Source organism: Stegodyphus dumicola, chromosome 11 (genome assembly GCF_044657685.1).
Source record: "Stegodyphus dumicola isolate Sdum_Otavi_A_Nest chromosome 11, ASM4465768v1".
In the NCBI taxonomy this organism is placed as follows: Eukaryota; Metazoa; Arthropoda; class Arachnida; order Araneae; family Eresidae; genus Stegodyphus; species Stegodyphus dumicola.
The window spans coordinates 134,339,826-134,361,329 of record NC_140778.1 but is presented as its reverse complement, the minus strand read 5'-3'; the positions used below and the strand labels follow the sequence as shown (position 1 = coordinate 134,361,329).

The window sequence follows — 21,504 nt, the reverse complement described above, 5'->3', positions numbered from 1 at the left end:
TGCATTCAATTCATTACGAACCCGTATGCAAGCAACACTTTTTGGTGTCAAAATTTGGATTTGAATGCCAATAAGAAGAGCGATGAAAGAACAATTAAGGCAATTACTGGCAGCCTTTACTTCGTTCAAAGAAGAGGCAGAAGCTGGCAAAGATATGTTAAAGAGGAAATGAAGCCTTTCAAAAACGTGGATGCGGGTCAAGAACCCGTTAAAGAAGACAGAAAGCCGTTAAAGGCATGATGAAAGCAGGTCAAAAATCAGTTAAGACGAGATAAATACAGTTGAAGAAGAAATGAAAGTGGGCCAAAAAGAAATGAAAACAGAAATCACCTGCATACTAGAATACAAATTTGAAGCTATGAAAGAAAGAATTGACACGGTTGAAGATAAAGTTGTACATCGAAGAAAGAGTTCCTTCGGTAAAGTAACAAATAGAGGGGAAAGTTTCGGCTGTGGAACAACAAATTGATGACAGGATTATTGCGGTCGCCAAAGAGGTTGATTCGTTGAACAAATCTGTAGCGACGGCAGGGAACGAGGATTTTAAATTTCTACCCATGCCTGCTCGTTTCTCTCTGAAGCTATCCTCATATGATGGGAAGACCTCCTGGCAAGTGACACAATTTTCTATAGTGGCGGAAGCGAATGGATGGCATTCCCAAGCTAATGCCTGTCATCTTGCTGCTTCTCTGAGAGCAGACATAACAAATATTCTTCACTTTCAGAAAACCAAAGGCTAGATTTCGAAGCTCCGCCCGGCGCGTTGGACGTACGCTTTGGGGAGAAGCATTTGAAAGACCACAGAGAGAGGCAGCAGACAAACATAGACCTTCCCAGGTCCAACATGCGGACCCATGCGGAGTTGCATATCTATAGTCCTGGGGACCTCATCCTCGCGGGCTCAACCCCAGCAGTCCCCACTCGGCTTTACATAAAGCAATGAGCAGAACAAATCGTAGATATGAATTAGTTATTTTGCCTCCGGGCACCCCTCCATCAGCAGCGTACGTGGTAAGGTGCGTTCTGACCACTCTGTCAGTCCTCGCCACGAGAACTGAATGGAGTCAAAACCCCGAGGATTTGGTCGGCGACTTCCTATCTAGCTCCACCACAACCGAAGGAACAGATACGACAGCACAAGTACGGTCCCTGCCAAGCCTGAACCTGCCTTAGACTGACTAGGGATCTATCCCTGTGAAGTCAAGTTATGTGCCCCTGTGGCTGAGACTACCTAAGTACAGATCCTAGCCAGTACTTCCCAGGAATTCTCCCGAGTCAACGCCCGGGGAAGTTTGAAAAACTACATTAGACTTCAATTAAAATCCCGTCAACAGTAGCCCGCGGAAACACCCCAGGAACTTGCCATGGATGTTGAAAGGTGATCTCACCTCGCCTTTACGGAGTGTCAGGAAGAAACAACGGAAATCCTGTCCCTGCAGTACTCTATGGATGGCATCCGGGATCCCGAAATACAGAAAGCCCTGAGAATGGCGGATGTGAAGGATTTAAAAAGCGCTTTAGTGTACGTCATGAAATTCGAGACAGCCAAGCAAGCAACTCATAGATACCGCCATCTAATCATAGCTGCCCAAGTCCAGGAGCCAATGGATCAAGTCACTGCTCGTTTAGATTTAACCAGACAACTAAATACCTTGAGACGGAATATTGGTGACAAGAAAATTGACGTAAAGTGCTGGAACAGCGGTGTTGAAGGGCACACGTGAAGAAACTGTAGAAAACCCAAGGGCACAGGTGTTAAGATGGCTCCTTGCAAACATCAGGGAAACTAATTAGTGGTCATCTCGCGGGGCGGAGGTTGCCAGGTAATGAGGAGCCCCAATTTAAAGCGCTTCAGATTTCTGTAATGAGTGGTGGCTGTAATGGACTTATCATGATTGGACATATCAACTGAGTTCCCTGCAATATGACGATAGATACAGGAGTCAACGTTAGCATCATCGGAAAAATTTGGCTCAATTTGGAAAGTAAACTTATCTGGACGCCGCCCTGCGTTACCCTCTAGACTGTGTCCGGAGAGAAGACAGACATCGACGGAAAAGTAAACGTTAACATCACGTTTGGAAGTGCCGCTTACCATCACACAGCATATGTGGCAGATATTGCAGATTCTTGCATACTCGGATTGGACTTTCTAAGGAAATACAACTTTTCCTTGGACTTCAAAAATAACGAATTTCTTTCTGTATCTGAGGGCATAACCCTATTTGGAATTGAGGATGAAGGAGTTAAATTTGTCCATAAAATCATAGTACAAGAAAATATGACAATACCGGCAAGAACAGAATTTTTACTTCCTGCATCAATAGCCGAAAACAAACATTCCGCTACGGCATCATAGAATATCCCAATAACTGTAACAGAACGAAAGAGTGCTAGTAGCCTCAGCCCTCGTCGACCTATCGAGAGCCGTTATCCTGGTGAGAGTTGCCAATGTAACTGAGATGGCGAGAGTTTTTAAGAGAGGTGAAGATGTGGCAGCATGTATTCCAGTAATCAGCGTTAAATGCAATAGTAACACTCCAGAATTTATCTCTTCAGAGAGCATTACATCGCAGTTGTTGCAGAATGCGCAATTGAACGACGCAAAGAGGAATGATGCCGAATGAGTCATTCAAGATCTTCAAGTTGTTTTCTCCAGCTCGTCTTCTGACGTGGGTCGAACCAGTTTGACACAACATAGAATAGGTACCAGCGATCATCCCCTGATCGAGCAACATCCAAGACGTCTACCGTTTGCTAAGCATGAACAGGTAGGAAAACTTTTAAAGGACATGCAAGAAAACAATGTCAACGAGTTTTCAGCAAGCTCGATGACAAGCCCGAGCTTTCAGCAAGTCCATAGGCATCTCCCATCGTCCTGGTCGCAAAAAAGACGGTTCAACAAGATTTTGCGTTGACTATCGTCAGTTAAACGAGGTTACGAAGAAAGACAGCTAACCTCTTCCTAGCATGACGACATTCTGGACACTCTTTTTGGGAGCAAGTAATTTTCGACGCTTGATCTAAAGAGTGGGTATTGGCAATAAAAAAATGCATCCTGATGACTGAGAAAAGACAGCATTTACTACGAGACAGGAACGTTTTCAGTTGAAGGTGATGCCGTTTGAACTGTACAATGCGCTGGCAACATTCGAACGCTTCATGGAGACTGTTTTGAAAGGTGTTTCCTACGAAGCCTGTCTGATATACCTGGGTGACATTATCATCGTCGGAAAGAGCTTTGAAGAACATCTAGGAAAGCTTAGGAGGTTACTTCAGAAACTAAAGGAAGCCATTCTAAAGTTGAGTCCTGCTAAATGCAAATTATTCAGCCAGAAAGTAACTTACATTGAACATGTCATCTCGGCTGAAGGTGTGAACACGGATCCTGAAAAAGAGTCAGCAGTTAAAGATTGGAAAAGTCAAGAAAATGTCCATCAGCTCAGAAGCTTCCTAGGGCTTTGCACCTACTATAGGATATTTGTGTAGGACTTTTCTTCTACTCAAGAACCCCTTCACAAACTGACAGAAAGCAAACAAAAGTTCTTATGGACAAAAGAATGTGAGGATTTCAGTTGAAGTCATTTCATTTAATAATTTGCAGGGAACTCAGTTGAAGGAAGCTTTAACAACGGCTCCGCTCCTGACGTATCCTAGGCTCGACAAACTATTTATTCTCGACACGGATACGAGCAATAAGAGTGACGGTCCTGTAGACGACCAAGAACGTGTACTGGCTTACTGGAGCAAGTGCCTGTCTAAACCGGAGAGGAATTACTGTGTCACCAGGAAAAAGCTGCTCGCCATAGTCAAAGCCGTAGAACATTTCCATCATTATTTATACGGCAGAAAATTCCTACTCTATCACTATCCGTCATTGGAAGGGATCATCACACGGAAACGTTGACGGCCTGTCTAAAAGACCTTGCCCAGAAAGCTGCCGATATTGTTCTAGGGTCGAAGCGAAATACTAACTGCTGAGCACGACAGATTGCAACATCATCGGCTGATCGAGACCCATGGAGTGATGAAGAAGTCAGGAAGGACCAGCTGAAAGACGGCGACATTAAACCCATAATTGAATTGATGGAGTCTTCAAACAGAAAACCTAACCTGCAGGACATTTAGATCTATAGTGTTACAACAAAACAATATTGAGCTCTCTGGGACCAAATCCATATTCGAAACGGTGTCTTGTACCGGAAATTCGAATCGGATGATGGGAAGACATTCCGATGACAACTGATACATCCAAGATCCCGCATTCCGGATGTCCTTTAAAAACTACTTAACAGCTCTACAGGAGGTCACTTCGGAATAGAGAAGACCTTGTAGGGAGTTCGTGACCGCTTCTACTGGAATAATGCAAAGGTTGACGTGCAAGGGTGGTGCCGAAATTACGATGTCTGTGCAGGTCGGAAAGGACCGAAGAAAGTTGCAACATTACATTCTGTCCATCTGTCGAGGCAAGTTGCAACATTACAATGTAGGAGCACCTTTTGAGCTTGTCGACCTTGACATCTTGGAACCTCTGCGACGAACTGCTGATGGCAACAAATACATCCTCGTTGTCATTAATTACTTCACCGAGTGGCCTGAAACATAGCCTATTCCTGATCAAGAGGCTGTCAGAGTAGCAGAGGTTTCCACGTTACTGGACTGGCTACAGCACTCGATTTCCAGGTTCGAAATGCCTCTTCAGTTACATTCCGATCAGGGAAGAAATTTTACCTCGGCTGTAATCAAAGAACTCTGCAAGCTACTCGGCATTCACAAAACCCAAACGACTCCCTTACATCCCAGTCGAACAGCATGGTCGGTTCAATTGATCCTTAATAACCTCTCAACCATCCTTAATCTCTCATTGGTAGTTTCCAGAAACCAACAGGACTGGGACAAGAAGTTACCACTGTTTTACTGCCTTACCGCAGTGCTGTCCACGAGACTACCGGCTATTCCCCATCTCAGATGCTCATTGGTCGTGACCTTCGTCTGCCTTGTGATCTTCTATTTGGTCGCCCACAGGATGCAATTTCATCGTCTGAAGATTACATCCAAGATCTCCAGGCCCGATTTGAATTAATGCGAGTGCGAGTCAACTTGGCGACGGAGAAGATGAAGACCCGGTGTGACACGAGAGACACGAGAGCTACTGGGCATCAATTCAACAAAGGAGACAAGGAGTGGTTTCGGAATTCGACTCGACGGAAAGGACTCTGTCCGAAACTACAGTCACAATTGGGATAGTCCTTATACAGTCCTAAACAGACTCAACGATGTCGTGGTTCGGATCCGTAAGTCATCGAACTTAAAACCTAAACTTAAATTCGTTCATTACGACATGTTAGCTTATTACTATGGCCATAGTACTTTATTTCTAAATTAGTATTTAGTATTTGACAGTATGTGATTTAAGTTAGTTATTGCATTTATTGTTTATGTTGTTTGTAATATAATATTTATTATTGCATTGATATCTGAGTTGTAAGTATGACTTCCTATCCAGGGATCGTACTGCCTGAGACGTGCAGTCCTTGGGAAGAAGGAAGTGTTACGCTTTTTGTTTTTATTTAGCTATTTTTAATAGAATTGGCAATTAAAATTATTTTATGTCCCCGTGCAATGCAGCACAAGACTTATTTGATGAGAAAGCTACCCCGAAAAATTAAAATACAGGAGCATACGTATTTAACATTTTAATAGATAGATATCTCTTAATTGTACTCTTTTGGTATACAGAAAAATCGAGAAAACACCCGAATGTTCTCTTGAAGGATTTAAAAGTTTATAAAAACCTGGACGAAAACATTTCAATTGAGTTGTTTACTTAGTTCTTGTTGTTCACTATAGCGAATTGGCGGTGAAATCGGATCTTTCTCACTTTTGAATTGAGTGCTATTGAAAGTTTTAGTAGTTTAACATGTAACTACTGTGAGATATTGTACGAATATCTCTGAGGAAATTTAAGCATTTTGTATTTATTCTTGGGATAATAATAAATTTTATTAATTCTTATCGACTTCTGCATTCAATCCATTACGAACCCATACGCAAGCAACAATATCTTTAATATTTCCTTTACAGTGTCTCGCGCGCTGGAGATAAAAATTTTTCTTTTCCTCATGCAATTCTGACATTGCTCGCTTTGAAATCGTTGAGTTCATTAATCGAAAATTCGATGAAGTGTTACAAATTATGAAATCGATATAATAAAACATATTTCAAATTCCAAAGTACGGCTTCCACATGCCCATATTCACTGGAAGATTACGTTATTCAAAATTTAATTGCCCTTGGTACCGTTGTTTTATCATAATGCGAGAAACATACTGTTACGGATTTTGTATTTATTTAGCTATTTTTAGTAGAATTGGCAATTAAAATTGTTTTATATTCCCGTGCAATGCAGCACGAGACTTATTTGAAGAGAAAGCTACGCCAAAAAAAGTTAAAACACAGGAGCACCCGCATTTAACCTTTTAATAAATAGATATCTCGTAATTGTACTCTTTTGCTATCCAGAAAAATCGAGAAAACAACAGAATGTTCCCGTGCAGGATTAAAAAACTCATAAAAGCCGGAGTAACACATCTCAATTTTGTTGCTTACTTACTTCTTGTTGTTGACTGTACCGAATTCGCGTTTAGATCGGATTAGGTTTCTCTGTTTTGAATTGAGATTTGTTAATAGTTTTAGTATTTTAAAATATAACTTCTGTGAGATATCGCGATATTGTATGAATATCTCGGAGGAAATTTCAACCTATTTATTTTTATTTGTTATTATTTCTTGAAATAATAATAAATTATATTCACGTTTCATCGGACTTGTGCATTCAATTTACTAGGTTTGGTTTATTTAATTGTGGCAAAGCACACTAGGGCTATCTGCCTAAGGGGAGGGATGCCTTCGTGGAAGACTTTCTAAGGGAAACTGGCTCGTATACACGTTACACATAGGGAAAACCACGAAAACGCCTATTTTAACCTATCATATATATATATATATGAATTTAATGCAATTAAAATATAAGAATGAATCTATGTATATATTTTATAAGAAATGCTAATTGCGTTAGCATTTTTACGAAATTTATTATTTTTTAGCTCTCATATTTGTTTTCTGTGATCCAGAAACATTTGAATGCTCCCCTGTAGAGTGGTGTTTGCGACACCAGGGTGCCTAGGCCAAAGGCCTTACTCCTTGTAGAATAGCTTGGTATCTTAGAATATGTATCAATACTAACCATTCAAAAAAGTATATAATCTCAGGTCAGAATATCATAATTAATTTTTTTTTAATTTTTAGGCATAAATTAAGAAAGAATTCGGGTATCAAGGCGAAGGTGAAGGCACAGAAAAGCAGTCGAGCCGTGACTTGGAGTGAAAACATGGTAAGTGACAAGTTAGCAGTAGTCTGAATCCACATTAAAGACATGAGAAATTTACAAAATACATTAACTAATAAATATAAAACAATAAGAGGTTACATGATGCAAAGGAAACATTAAAAAATACAGGTAACTACAGGCATGAGGTAATGGTGAATCACATGATGTATACATTGAGTTGGGCCAGTGTCCTGTCCATATTAGCAAGGTCATTATTATTGTAATCACAGATCTTAATGCAATGATTTGCTGCTGCTGAGCATGGAATTTAGTGGCAAGCCTATAATAGAAAGATCTTAATTGCTCCATACCCAGCTCTTCGTGAATACGGTTGTTGCGGATGTACCATTCGACACTGGTAATTTGTATGACTACAATGCCTGCAGCTTGCCCCTATTAGTCTTGCGTGATTATCTATTAGTTTTGCGTGAGCCCAGATGGGAGTAGCATAACAAAGCAATGGTCTGAGAATGGACTTGTAAATAAGTAACTTGTTGTCTATAGATAACACACTGTTCCCAGCAATTAAGGGGTTGAGTTGTGCTTTACGAACCCGGAACCTCTGGATAATGGAAGTGATGTGTGGGGACCATGTAAGAGTGTTGTTGAGGATCACCCCAAGATAGAGGACTTGCTTGGCCCATGGAATGTTGGCACTGAAGAACTGCAGGTTCTTTTTAATTTTGGTCTTCCTGGTGAACAGAATTACTTTGGTCTTATCCACATTGACAGAGATTTTCCACTGGTTAAGCCAGATCTCTAGTGTGTGAATAAAGTTTTGTAACCGTTGAATTACTGGACCAATAAATGCACTTTGTGCCAGGGTCGCAGTCTCATCTGCGATCCTGGCATATGTTGTGTCGTGTGTGGTAGGAATGTCGTTCACATAGATATTGAAGTATGTAGGTCCAAGCAGGGACCCCTGGGGCACCCCAGCAAGGATTGGGTGTGAGGTTGATTTTGTGTCATCTACGTGAACGACAAAGTGTCTACCTGTGAGGTAGGAATTGGTAATGTTAATGATGTATTCTGGGAAACCCAGAACGTCTAACTTGTAAAGGAGTGCATCCAACCAGACTCTATCAAAAGCCTTTGCTATATCAAGAAATAGTCCACCAGTAGCTTTCTTCGTAGTCATCCCTTCAGCGATGGTCTCGACAACTCTATAAAGTTGGTTCGTGGTGGATAGCTGTCTCCTGAATCCGAATTGATGTGGAATCAGAATATTATTGGCTTCTAGATGGGAGTTAATTCGTTTTAGTAGAACAGCTTCAATTCTTTGCTGATGGAGGAGAGCAGGCTGATGGGTCTATACGACTCCGGCTTGTTGGGCGATTTCCCATGCTTCAGAATGGGGAAAATCTTGCCCGTCTTCCAGGATGTAGGAAAATGTTGCCACTCCAGGATGGTATTACAGAGTTTGGTGAGGATGAAGATAACCTTGACTGGAAATTTCTTTATCATGATGTTGGTGATATCATCCAAGCCAGGGCTTTTCCTGTTTTTGAGTTTCTTGATAATAGCTAGGATTTCTGTAGGCAAGGTTGGAATGATGTTGTCCGTGCGTGGGTTTGTAGAAAAGTGGAATGAAAATGTTGAACAGTGCTTTCAGTGGTGGGGTCATGAATGTAGTTAGTGCATAATTGAGATTCCAGATGCTGTGCTAAGAGTTCTACTTTCTCAATTTCGGTGTAATGGATCCCTTGAGGCCCTTTAAGGGGCGTAATGTTGTTGTGGCATTTCGTGTACCTTTTAATGGCTCTATATAGCGAGTTATCGTCTGTGGAGAGGTTTTGAAGGTATCTGGTTCAGCTGTGTTGTGCTTGTGCGTTGAGTAGAGATCTCACCTCTCCGCAGAGTCTGTTGAATCTTTGTTTGTCCTCGCGGCTGCGAGACCACATTGTTCACATTATCCTGCCCAGGGACCTTTCTATTTCTGAGCTTTTTAATAATGTTCAAGATTTCTTGAGGTGAAGTGAGATCTAAACAATTTTTCATGTCGTTTGTACGAGTCCAGTCGGTCACTGTGGAGCTGACAATAGTTGAAAACTCCTGGTTGCATGGGGCGGTATTTGGGGTGAACTGTTTAGCGAAGTGCTCTGCAAGAGTGTTACTTTTCTCAATGTCTGTGAGTGCAATGCCGTGTTCATGATAAATTGGCCTATTGACAGTAGTTTTATTTTTTAAGCGTCTTACGAATGACCAGAAAGAGCTACTTGGTTCATTAAAGCTCTCGATCTTCTCATCCCAAAGTTCCTTACGATGCATAGTAATCTGCTTTTTAATCTCTCTGCTAAGTCTGTTCATATTTTTCTTCGTATTCGGATCACAGGTAAGGTTAAACCTTTTCCTAAGTTTATTTCTATCTTTGATGAGATTTTTGAACCTGTTAGGTAACTTGTCAGTAACCTGCCGTCTAGGGATTTTTCTAGTAGCCGCTTTATAGGCATTTTGAATATCTAAAGTAAGCTGATTGGCAGCAAGTTCGATGTCGTCCGGTGTGCGTAGTCTAAGATTATTATTGTGACATTCAGTGAGAATTTCATGAAAGACCTTCCAATTAGTCACATTGATATAATCATCCAGGACATTCTTGTTCGTACCTAGGGTCGCAATGACCGGGCAGTGATCCGAATCTATGTAGTTCTTGATGTATTTCTACATCGAAGGATAAAGAGGTGGTGGAAAGGAAAATATCCAGAATGTCACTAGTATTTGGATTCTGTGGTAGATAAGTGTATTCACTAGAAACATGAAAATAGACCGGGTGATTTTTAATAAACTCAGATAATTTAATTCCATTTTTGTTCGTCCTTCTACACCTCCATTCTTGACTTTTGGCATTTATGTCTCCCGCAAGTATGACTTACTTATTGGTGTCCAGAATTTCGGCCAGATAATTGATGTCAAGAATATTTTTCGGCGGGTTGTACATTGAATTGAAATAAACGCGGAAGGAGGACAGACACAGTGACTAGCTCATGCCCATTTATCATACAGGATTGCAGAGAGTTACGGACATAAATTGCGATCCCCCGTCGCCTCCGTGACTTAGACGGTCGCATCTGTAGCAGTTATAATTCGGAATCTTCATGTTTGTACTTGGCGTAGCAAAGGTTCTGTTATCATAGCCACGTCTATGTCATGACTCGTAAGAAAATTTGAAAGCTCCGTGATCTTGTAGTGAATGCCTCTTGTATTCCAAGTCATAATAGAGATGGGAACACTGGTAGGTCTAACTTGACCCATTATCAGCAGTGGTAGAAGGTTTTAGCTCTTGATTAGTTTGCTTAATCTCTTTGACTTGCATTTTGAAAACCAGCATTTTTGATAACGGAAACGAGTTCCGCAAGGTCAGTGAAGACTTGTTTTGCTTCACTTAGAATATCAGAGTATAGGCCTGATGATAGTGCCTGTGAATACGATTTATTCTCAATTACCCTACTGGGGTAGCTGTTAGGTTTGTCGGACTTTCTTTTGGGAAATTTCTCACACACCCTGAAACTGGAAGTGTGAGATCCCCCGCAGTTCACACAGAATAAGGGCTTGTCTTTGTTGTTTCGATCTGGGCAGTCCTTAACAAAATGTTCCTTACCGCATCTGACGCATTTGGGGACATAGTTGCAACCCGCTTGAGTAAATTTCCTTTGACTTTTCATTCTTGGGAAGAGATATCAAGAACAATGGGAGTTTGGTGACTTCTCCACTGCGACGTCTGGCCATTTGTTTGATATCTTTGATCTGATAATTAAGTTGCTCTAATTCGAATTTAATATCCTCGATCAAGTTGTTTTCGGTGAGTCCTCTAAGGACAACTTTTAAATAACGATCCTCTGGAAGGATATAAGAATGATGTTCTACCTGATTTTCTTTTAATATTTGAACAACGGTCCGGTAGTCATCTGGAGATTGGGTAATAACGTTAATACTACCCGTGGGTATGTGTTCTCCATGAAATATGAGTTTCCTTTGACTGAAGATTGCGCTAATTTCGCTCCAACTCAGTTTGTTTTCTTTAAGTGTTATCGAGAAATCTTAGAATTTCTATTGTTTTGTGTCTGATTATTGGAATTAGTGACAGTAGAGTTTTCATTGTCTGTTGTAGTAGTGTCCATGTTTTCATTATTCTGATTTTGTGTGTTATCACTGACTCCTACGGACGTAGCTTGTTCATTTGAAATGGTATCCTGACAGTGTGGCCTTTGTGGTGTATTTTCAGAAGGACTACTAAGCTTTATTTTCTTAAGATTTGGTCTTTGTGTACGTTTTCGGATAGTCTGATCACCTTTTGTCTTTGGCAGATCATAGTCAGAACTTATTGGTTGATCCAGAGATATTTCATTTAATTGATTACCATGTAATTTAATCTGACTTCTGTCCCTGTAATTTTAAACATTTGTATTTTGTTTCAAGTTATCCGATGTTTTGTTATGATTTCCTGTTGTGTTAACTGTGAGTTAACCGCAACTAGCATAGTATGCTCGAAACGTAGCTGACGAACGCGCTTTTACGTTACCAGCGTAAAAGCGTCCAAACGAGTACGCTTGCGAAGAGTGCGTTTAACCAATAGAATTATTTTGCGCAAAAATCACGTGACGCTGTCATATAGCGTCAACAGAGCTGTATCTTATTACTTCGTTGTGCTTCTGTATGTTTTTTGCGGCAAGTTGTCCGAATCAGATAATTTTTTTTTTTTTTATAGCCGAAACTTTACTATTAAGTGATATTATTAAGCAGAGGCAAAACCGCAAAAAATGGCAAGAATGGGTCCGAAAGATTTATTTAGAGCGACCTGTTCAAAGAGGGTTTTTTTTTTTTTTTTTTTTTTTTTTTTTTTTACTGCCTTGTTTGCGAAAGGAATATCTGGAATTATTAAATTCCTACTATTAGCTCACACTCTCCCTATATCTTGTTGAAATTTTCAGTACATAAAATGCTTTTTATTCATCCACTCAAGTTCAAATACAATTTTTTAAACTTGTAGTGAATGACACTTAATGTTAATACAGCTTTTTCACATATTAATTTTTTTTAATTTTTAATTTAAAAAGTATTCTGTTTGTATTTTTATTTATTTATTTATTTATTTTTGTATTTTTAAAATTTTCTTTGTGGACCTAAGTAGGAATTGACTTGATATTTTTTTTTTGGGGGGGGGGTATATTACTTGTTTTTTAATTACTTCAGGATGAGTATCGACCGGTTTGACAGACTTGCAGATTCTATATTGTATGAAAATTAGGATTCATAAAATTGGTTTGGAATACAGAATATAAAGAGAATTAAATTACTTAATTATCTTTATATACACCATCCACCATATAATAAAACTAACTTCATATTTTTTTAACTCCCCACCCTTGGCCTTTTATTTTTCTTTTTATTTATTTTTGAATTTAGAATGAGGTTCAAACTTTGGACAGTTTATGAGAAATTATGTGCATGATAAAATATGCAATAAAGTAAAAATAAAGAGAGAATTTATAGATGATATATGATAAAGAGATGCAGATATATTATAACATAAGGATTTTTATTTACACTGCACATTTTTAAACTAAATTAAAAACAATAATAATAATGAATAAAATAAGAAATTAAAACAATAATAATAGGTAAAATAAGAATATAATGATTCATGATTAAATATAAGAAACACATTTAAAAACGAGAATAGCTAACTGTATTATGTATCCGTCTACGGGTGAGGATCGAACTCGCCACCTTTCAAATCCGCCGCCACCAAAGCAGCGCGCTGACCAGTCTGCTATCTGTGATAGAAGTGCTTGGGAAAAATAATGTAACAAGTAGAAGTCGCTGCAAAGGTAATTTAATTAAATTTCAATAAATGATTGCTGTATGACACAAGTTGTAACTTTCCTCCAAAATTTCGTAATTGTATTTTATTGAATACTCTTTCACAGTCAACTGCTTTATTTTAGAAGTTGTTATATTGCTGAAGTTAGTTTTTGGTGTATTTAATATTGGGATATTTATAGAGCTTTTTATTTATTATACATGATATAGCCAATATTTATAATAATTAAGGAGAATTTTGTAAGGCAGAAACTTTGATTTCGTAGAAACTGTAATTTATTTAGGTTCTTATTACTTACGGTGTTATAAATAGGTGAAGCATATGGATATACTGGTCGGATCATTGCTTTATAAATATAGTTTTTCCCTTTAATGAGAATTTTAAATGTGTACCAATATGTACGGTTTGAGAAATCTGAAGATGGCGTGAACAATGATTATTTTATTGCTGTATATAGTTATGATATTTCTAAGCAAAAACTCATCTCTGTGTGGTTCTGACGCCATATTGAAACGGGTAAGCGAGAAGGTTTTCTGATTATGACACGTGATAAGAACTCGGTCGGATATTGGCTATACGCCGCGCGCGTCGCGGGCGAAAAAGCTGATTCCGAGGATGGACGGCAAGAGTGACGTTGAACAGGAGCGTACTCAGTTTTACGTCTTCTGCGTCACGCGAATTTACGCCGGCGTCAAAAAAGTTACGTCAACTACGTCGGGAGCGTCCTCGTGTGGACGGGCCTAAGAAGTTGTGCATCTTACCTTCTGTGTCAGTAAATGTGCCATTTTGTTGTCGAATAATTTCGAGTTCTTTGATTTGAATCCTCACGGCATCCAGTTTCGTATCCATTTTCGCAGTCCAAAAATCAAGAAAACAAATCAGCAATTCAGAGTCCCGCGCCCCGGAACCGGGCCCACTCGCCGGTATCCCGGCAGACGGATGAGCGGACGAAAGTCTACTAGGCCCCTGACTCACACCTAACAGCGTGAGCTTGGGGATAACTAAGCAGACACAACGACCAAAGTCCAATAAATTACGCGCACGCAATAATTTAAATTTAAATCAGAAAAATTAAATTTACTTAATTAATTATTACTTAACCGAGTTAATTAATTAACGCAAATAAGCGCCGCAACACGCGGTAGCAAAATGGCGAGGTATCACACGTGCCAGCAATTAAGCGTAATTCGCAAGAAAAAGCGAAATATAATTCCTAAAATCATAAAATAAATCAAAATAAATAAGTAATAAAAGCATCAAGGCCTTTTTAAATAAATACCAACCGTCGATTAGCATTTAAAAATGCTGATACAAGAGGATTGAGTTTGCACGTGGTCGCAATCTGCACCCCACGCTGAATCAGACAGGGCGTACACGCAGAAACAGGATCGGAGGCAGGCACAATCTCGACGACGAACCTACTCCTTCGGCTTCTACCCCTCGAATGATTTGAATGCTGTCTGTACCAACGAGATATACACTGGTGTACAAAAATTAAGGACGAGACGGTTTTTTCCATATAACTTTGTACAAAAGCTTTCCAAATCAACACATTTAATACCGTAAGATCGCCAATACGTAAGGACATGAGTAATGTAAGCAACACTTACTAAAAGAGAAATCAGAGGGATAAAAAGAAGCTTTATTGAAAAAGTAGCATGGAGCGCAATGCGATTGAAGGCCGAAAAATCCCTGTGATGGGTGTCCAGCAAGAAACATCCGGTCTTTAATAGGGGATATGATCTCCCCTGACTGCTAGGCAGGTTTCACAGCGTCTCCCCATGCTGAGAATGGGGGTGTCAATGAGTTGTTGAGGCATTGCTGCCCATTTGTCTTGCAGCGCCAATCGAAGCTCCGGAATCGTTACTGGTGGTAAGGTACGAGCTGCCAAGCGTCTGCCTAGAAAATCCCATACATGCTCGATGGGATTGAGATCCGGAGATCGTGCCGGCCAATCCATACGTTCAATAGCCTCACACTCTAAGAGCTGTTCGGCAGCTACTGTGCGATGACATGGTGCATTGTCGTCCATGAAAAGGAACTGCGGACCCATAGCGCCTCTAAAAAGACGCACATATGGAAGAAGAATCTCGTTACAATAACGGGTCCCGTTGACTGAACCTGCGTCGAAGATGTGAAGGTCTGTACGACTACCAAGCATGATGCCTCCCCAAACGAGAACACCGCCACCTCCATAGCTGTCCCTTTCAATGATGTTCGAAGGATGATTGCGGCTTCCCCGCTCTCTCTGAGTATGCAATGAGAATCGCTACTCAGACTGAATCTGCTCTCATCTGTAAAGAGTACTCGTCCCCATTCATTGTCTCTCCAATTCCGGTGTTTCCGGCAAAACAGAGAACGCCTTCTCCGATGGGCAGGCGTTAGAGGTACACACCGTACAGGGCGTCGTGCAAACAGACCACCACCGTGCAGTCTTCTTGCCACGGTAAAAATCGATATCGTTCGTCCAGTCGCCTGTGTCGTGTGTCTAGCGATTTCTCCCGCTGTCTGCCGCCTGTTTCTTCTGGCCTGTAAGGCAATATACCGGTCATCTGCGATTGTGGTTCCTCGTGGACGACCACTACTAAACCCCCGGATAGCTGTTCCTGTAGTTTGAAATTGTCTCCAAAGTCGTGAAACGATGCTGTGAGCAATTCCGAACTCTGCAGCCACACTTGTCACACTGCGGCCTTCCTCCAACTTCCCAATGATTCGACCTCGGGTAAAAGCATCCGGATGTTGATTATTTGCCATTTCTCGCTGAGGCAGCAACTCGGTGTGATTTTAACTGCTATACGGCTTACAATCTCTTTGCCAGAAATACTGATCTTACACCGACAACATGCTTTATACTACTCAGACACTCCCCCATTACGTCTACCTGCATATCTGCGCATGTGCTACCGTACATCACCTTACTTAATCTTCTGATTGGTCTTTCTGTCCGCTCTGCCTCTTCGTTCAGCTGATATGCTAATTTTTCGACTTCGACCTTAATTTTTGCACACCAGTGTATACTGGACGAGATTATATGAAGTCGCTGATCTGTACTAGCTTCAAAAATTTAAAGCGCACATCTCATTTTAATTAGTGTGATGCAGCAATATGCTGTGCATGAATTTGTAACTGTCTGGTTGAGTGTTTTCTGGTTGCACTTTAATAGAGATTTATATCGAATCCATATATAAATGTAATTAATAGAGAAAATAATTTTTGCTTTAGGGAATATGGCTTTTGTGTTAAAAATATGCTGTCAGTAAAATTGAAGTACTTGGTATTCAAAATAGCAGTTTCAAAATTTTATATTCCCTCTCTCCCAAACTAGTTGCTACATTTAGGTCGAAAATTTTGTCCCAAATTAGGTGCTACATTTCAAGTAGGTGGAGTCAAAATAACTTTCGATGCAGTTTAGTAGATGGACATCAGTAAAATTATAAGGTGTACTACAAGGAGTGTAACCCTGCATACTAGGTTTTCATTCTCAGTTTTTACTTTCCACAAATGTAGCACTTATTTTGGGACAAATTTATTGACGCAAATTTAAACGGCTCGCACGCTCTTAAGCCACGCCCCTTTTGCACGGACTATACCTCCGTATTTCAGAAAGATCGTGTTTATGTGATTAAGGCGAAGCCTCGAGAGATGTCTTCTTAAAGTGAGGGATGCCTTCGTGGAAGAATTTCTAAGGGAAACTGGTTCGTATAGACACGACAAATCATTGAATTTACATTTAATTAGCCTGAAGATTTTAAGCGATTACTGATGAAAGAGTCCTTACAAAATGGGACGTGGCTTAAGGGTGTACGAAAGCTGGATTTTTGAAACTAATTTGTACTGATTTCTGGAGGGAATGCTTGGTAAATAAAGTTATTATTGATTGATAATATAGCACCCTGAAATTTCCGGAAAATGTGCCAACAAAATCATAAAATCTTCAGTATCAATAATCAGTACTCGAATGTAGCAACTAATTTGGGACAGACGGAGTACGTAATTCATTGTGAATTAATGTTATACATGTTATTATTACATGCTGTAGGTGATGTTGGAATACCTGGGATTCAAGTTTAATTGTGATTAATGTCATGTATGTCATTATTACACACTGTCGGGGATATTGAAATACTTGGTATTATTTTGAATATCTGTAGTGTTGCGTTTACTCTCCAGAGCTCTAAATCTGCATTATTTAAAATTTCATTTTTTAATATTTCTTAAAAATGTACTTTATATTAATGAAATAATCTTCAGTACCTAAAACCAAATCTCTTTATTTTTCTCTTATGTATTAACAAATTTTAGATTATTATTTATTAATTACATATTTAATAGTGGCTCTAAATTTTATGTTGCAGAGGACAACTGATATTAATACGATGATAACTAAAATAGTTTATGTTATGAAGCTACCTACTAACTTTACTGTATAAATAATTTAAAAGTAAAACATGTGCTCTAAATTACCCTTAAATTGGAATAGGTAACTCTAATAAGTACAATTAGAACTACCGTATATCTAGATGCAAGCAGGAATTAAGATCAGAAAAAAGTAGCTGACGGTTATATGTGAAAAAAGAAAAATGGGATAACTTGAAATTTCATGCTTTCTTTTTAAATAAAGATATTTTTATTAAAAATAAATGTATAATTTCTGACTACTACAGATTAATCGTTTTTAAATTTCGCATATAACAAGGCAATTATTTGTCTCGGGTACCATTCTGCTCATTGTTAACGTCGCAAAGTGTAGCGGAATAGTAGTGCCGTCTGCGGTTAGTAGAAATTTTACGGATGCCACCAAAAACACAAAATAATATTTTCACACTGGCATTATTGCCAGTGTGAAAGTTGGCCTTGGTTGTTCCAAGGCCAACTTCTACTCAAGGCCTGCCAGACTGAACGAAATTCCGGTTCCCAGTTTTCAGTGGCTTTCGCAAAATTCATCACTAGGTGGCGCTCGCATTCTGCTACACGTTCTCTATTTGTAATCTGCCTCGTTATTGACAAAAAGTTCCGCTGTAACTAATAGTAACGTAGAATGATATATCGTTGCGTGCTATACGGCAAAGTTTTCTTCCTTTTAAAAAAATTATACGATTGTATTTAAATAATTATTCGCAACATATAACTGTTGGAAGCATTTCTATCTGTTTCATGCAATACAGATTTAATACAAATGCAAAATTTCTTAAACAAAAGCAATCATCACGTAAAATTTTAAAGCTTTAAAATTCTTTTCTTACGTTTTTTCGCTGCTTTTGAATATAAACAAGTTCTTAATATGTGTAAGTACGTGTGTTCAGCTTCATGTTATGTTTTCGTCTTCCTGAAATAAAATTATCATAATATTTTTTTATCGTTCTGGAGATAATCTCTGTTTTCTGCATAAATGATATTTTAACCTTTCATATATATACATATATTAATTTAATGCAATTAAAATTTAAGAATGCATCCACGTATATATTTTATAAGAAATGCTAATTGCGTTAACTTTTTTACGAAATTTATTACTTTTTAGCTCCCATATTCGTTATCTTTGATCCAGAAACATTTGAATGCTGTCTGTACTAGCTTCAAAATTTTAAAGCGCATATCTGATTTTAATTAGTGTGATGCTGTACATAAATTTCTGTCTACCTGGATGAGTGTTCTGTGGTTGCACTTGAAGTAATAGGGATTCATGTCGAATCCATAGATATATATAATTAATAGATGTAATACTTTTTGTTTTAGGGAATATGGTTTTATTTTTTAAAATATGCTGTTAATGATATTGAAATTAGCAGTCTCAAAATTGTTTTTTCCCTTCGTCCCAAACTAGTTGCTACACTTCGGTTGAAAGTTTTGTCTCAAATGCTGCTACATTTCAAGTAGGTGGAGTCATAAAAAACTTTCGATGCAGTTTAGTACATGGACATCAGTAAAATTATAAGGCGTACTACAAGGACTGTAATGCTTGCATACTAGGTTTTCATTCTCAGTTTTTACTTTCCACAAATGTAGCACTTATTTTAGGACAATTTTGTCCACGCAAATTTAGAGGGTTCTCACGCTCTTAAGCCACGCCCCATTTTGAAAGGACTATACCGCCCGTATTTCAGAAAGATCGTGTTTATGTGATTATGGCCTCGAGTGCTGTCTGCCTATGCTGAGGGATGCTATTGTGGAAGAAATTCTAAGGCGAACTGGCTCGTATAGACAAGACAGATAATTGAATTGACATTTAATTAGCCTGAAGATTTTAAGTGATTACTTATGGAAGAGTCCGTATGAAATGGGGCGTGGCTTAAGGGTGTGCCAAAGCTGGATTTTTGAAATTATTTTGATACTGATTTAAGGAGGAAATGCTTGGTATGTAAAGTTGATGTTGATTGATTACGTACCACCCTGAAATTTCTGGAAAATGTGCAAACAAAATCATAAAATTTTCAGTATCAATAATCAGTACTCAAATGTAGCAACTAATTTGGGACAGAGGGAGTATATGATTCATTGTGATTAATGTCATACATGTTATTATTATATGCTGTAGGTGATATTGAAATGCTTGGTATTATTTCGAATATCAATAGTGTCATGTTTTCTCTTCAGAGCTCTAAATCTGCACTATTTAAAATTTTATTTTTTAATATTTCCGAAAAATGTATTTTATATTAATAAAAAAACAGCAAAATTTTCAGTACCTAAAACCAAATTTCTTTTAGAAATACTTTTTCTCTTATGTATTAACAAATTTACTTCCATCATTTCTTAATTACATATTTAATAGTGGCTCCAAATTATTTTGTTGCACAGCACAACTAATATTAATACGATGAGAAATTTGCGCTGAAATAGTTTATGTTCTGAAGCTACCTGCTAACTTCATACTCTTAAATTAGAATAGGTAACTCTAATAAGTACAATTAAAAATAGCGTATATCTAGATGCAAGAAGGAATTAAAACCAGAATCAAGCATCCGACGGTTATATATGAAAAAAGAAAAATGGGATAACTTGAAATTTCATGCTTCCTTTCTAAATAAAAATATTTTTAGTAAAAAGAAGTGTATAATTTCTGACTACTACAGATTAATCGTTTTTAAATTTTGCATATAACAAGACAGTTATTTGTCTCGGGTACATTCTGCTCATTGTTAACGTCGCAAAGCGTAGCGGAATTGTAGCGCCCTCCTGCGGTCAGTAGAAATTTCACAGAGGCAACCGAAAACACAAAAGAATATTTTCACACTGGCAGGCCTTGAGTGTAAGTTGGCCTTGGTTGTTCAAATTTGCTTTTCTTACTTACCAACAGATGGCGATTCAGTAGCTTATTATGTTTACAACTAGTCAAGTCTTTTAAAAACAGATTACTTGTTTCGCTCGGAGAAATAACAGAGAAGTCTTCTGGCGTTATCAAAAAAAAACAAGAGCGACGCCTCCTTTCCGCAGACCACCCTCTCCCGGCATATATTTGCTTTCACCATTCAGGGCTACGCATTTCACAAAGAAATACACAGCTTACGAGACCACCACGTTTAATCAAGATTCTAACGTTGCATCACTTTGAAATATATTAATAATTATATAATTTTAAAAAAAGTGGTGAATTTTATTTTATAAAATTTTGGTTTTAAGAAAAATTCTCAGTTCAAATACAAATTATTCTAATAGTATAAATAAACTTTTTTCATGTGCTTAGACATGATTTTCACATATATCTTGAGAACCTTTAAAGAACCTCCATCTTGAGAACCTTTAAAGAAATTTTATAAAAATTCCATTCTGATAAGAAAATTCTATCAAAACACTATTTCATATACTTCCGGTGAAATTATGTCTCATGTTTATCTGTAACGATTTATCCTTGTTTTCTTTTATGCACAACGCAAACATGCAGTCCCGCTTCACCTTTTAAGCGCTTCCTGGGGTCGTTTTCCACTTTTCGATTTTCACCTTGTTTTGGCTTGGTGATGCATCGTCAATCCCCTTTATCCTCTCTCCCATTTATTGTGCCCACAGGGCTATATTTTTTATGAGACGCAAGCGTCGCGATAATCGGAAGCTTGATATCAGCGATATATATATTTGTACGAATACTCTGTTTGAACTAATATATCATGAATGGACTGCATTTTTATCATTTGATCAAAAAAAAACGCTCCTGTTTTGGTAATTTTTTTCTAGCATGGTGTAAAATAATCTCACCGTTTCCTTAACATTTCCTTATATTAAATCATAAAAGCATACATTTTTTAAGTAAATTATTAGAAATTTTTTAATTAGAGCTTTCATAATGAACACGAAGTAGAGA

General features: G+C 38.4%; 1 protein-coding gene across 1 annotated transcript in view; it reads right to left on the bottom strand.

The window, feature by feature from the left end:
• LOC118194102 (uncharacterized) overlaps nt 1–20,672 on the bottom strand; it is a 106,687-nt gene extending 86,015 nt beyond the window's left edge. The window contains exon 1 of the mRNA XM_085826488.1: nt 20,500–20,672. The gene's annotated coding sequence lies outside the window, so the exon portion shown is untranslated. The remainder of the gene's footprint in view (nt 1–20,499) is intronic.
• Between the last annotated feature and the right edge of the window lie 832 nt (nt 20,673–21,504).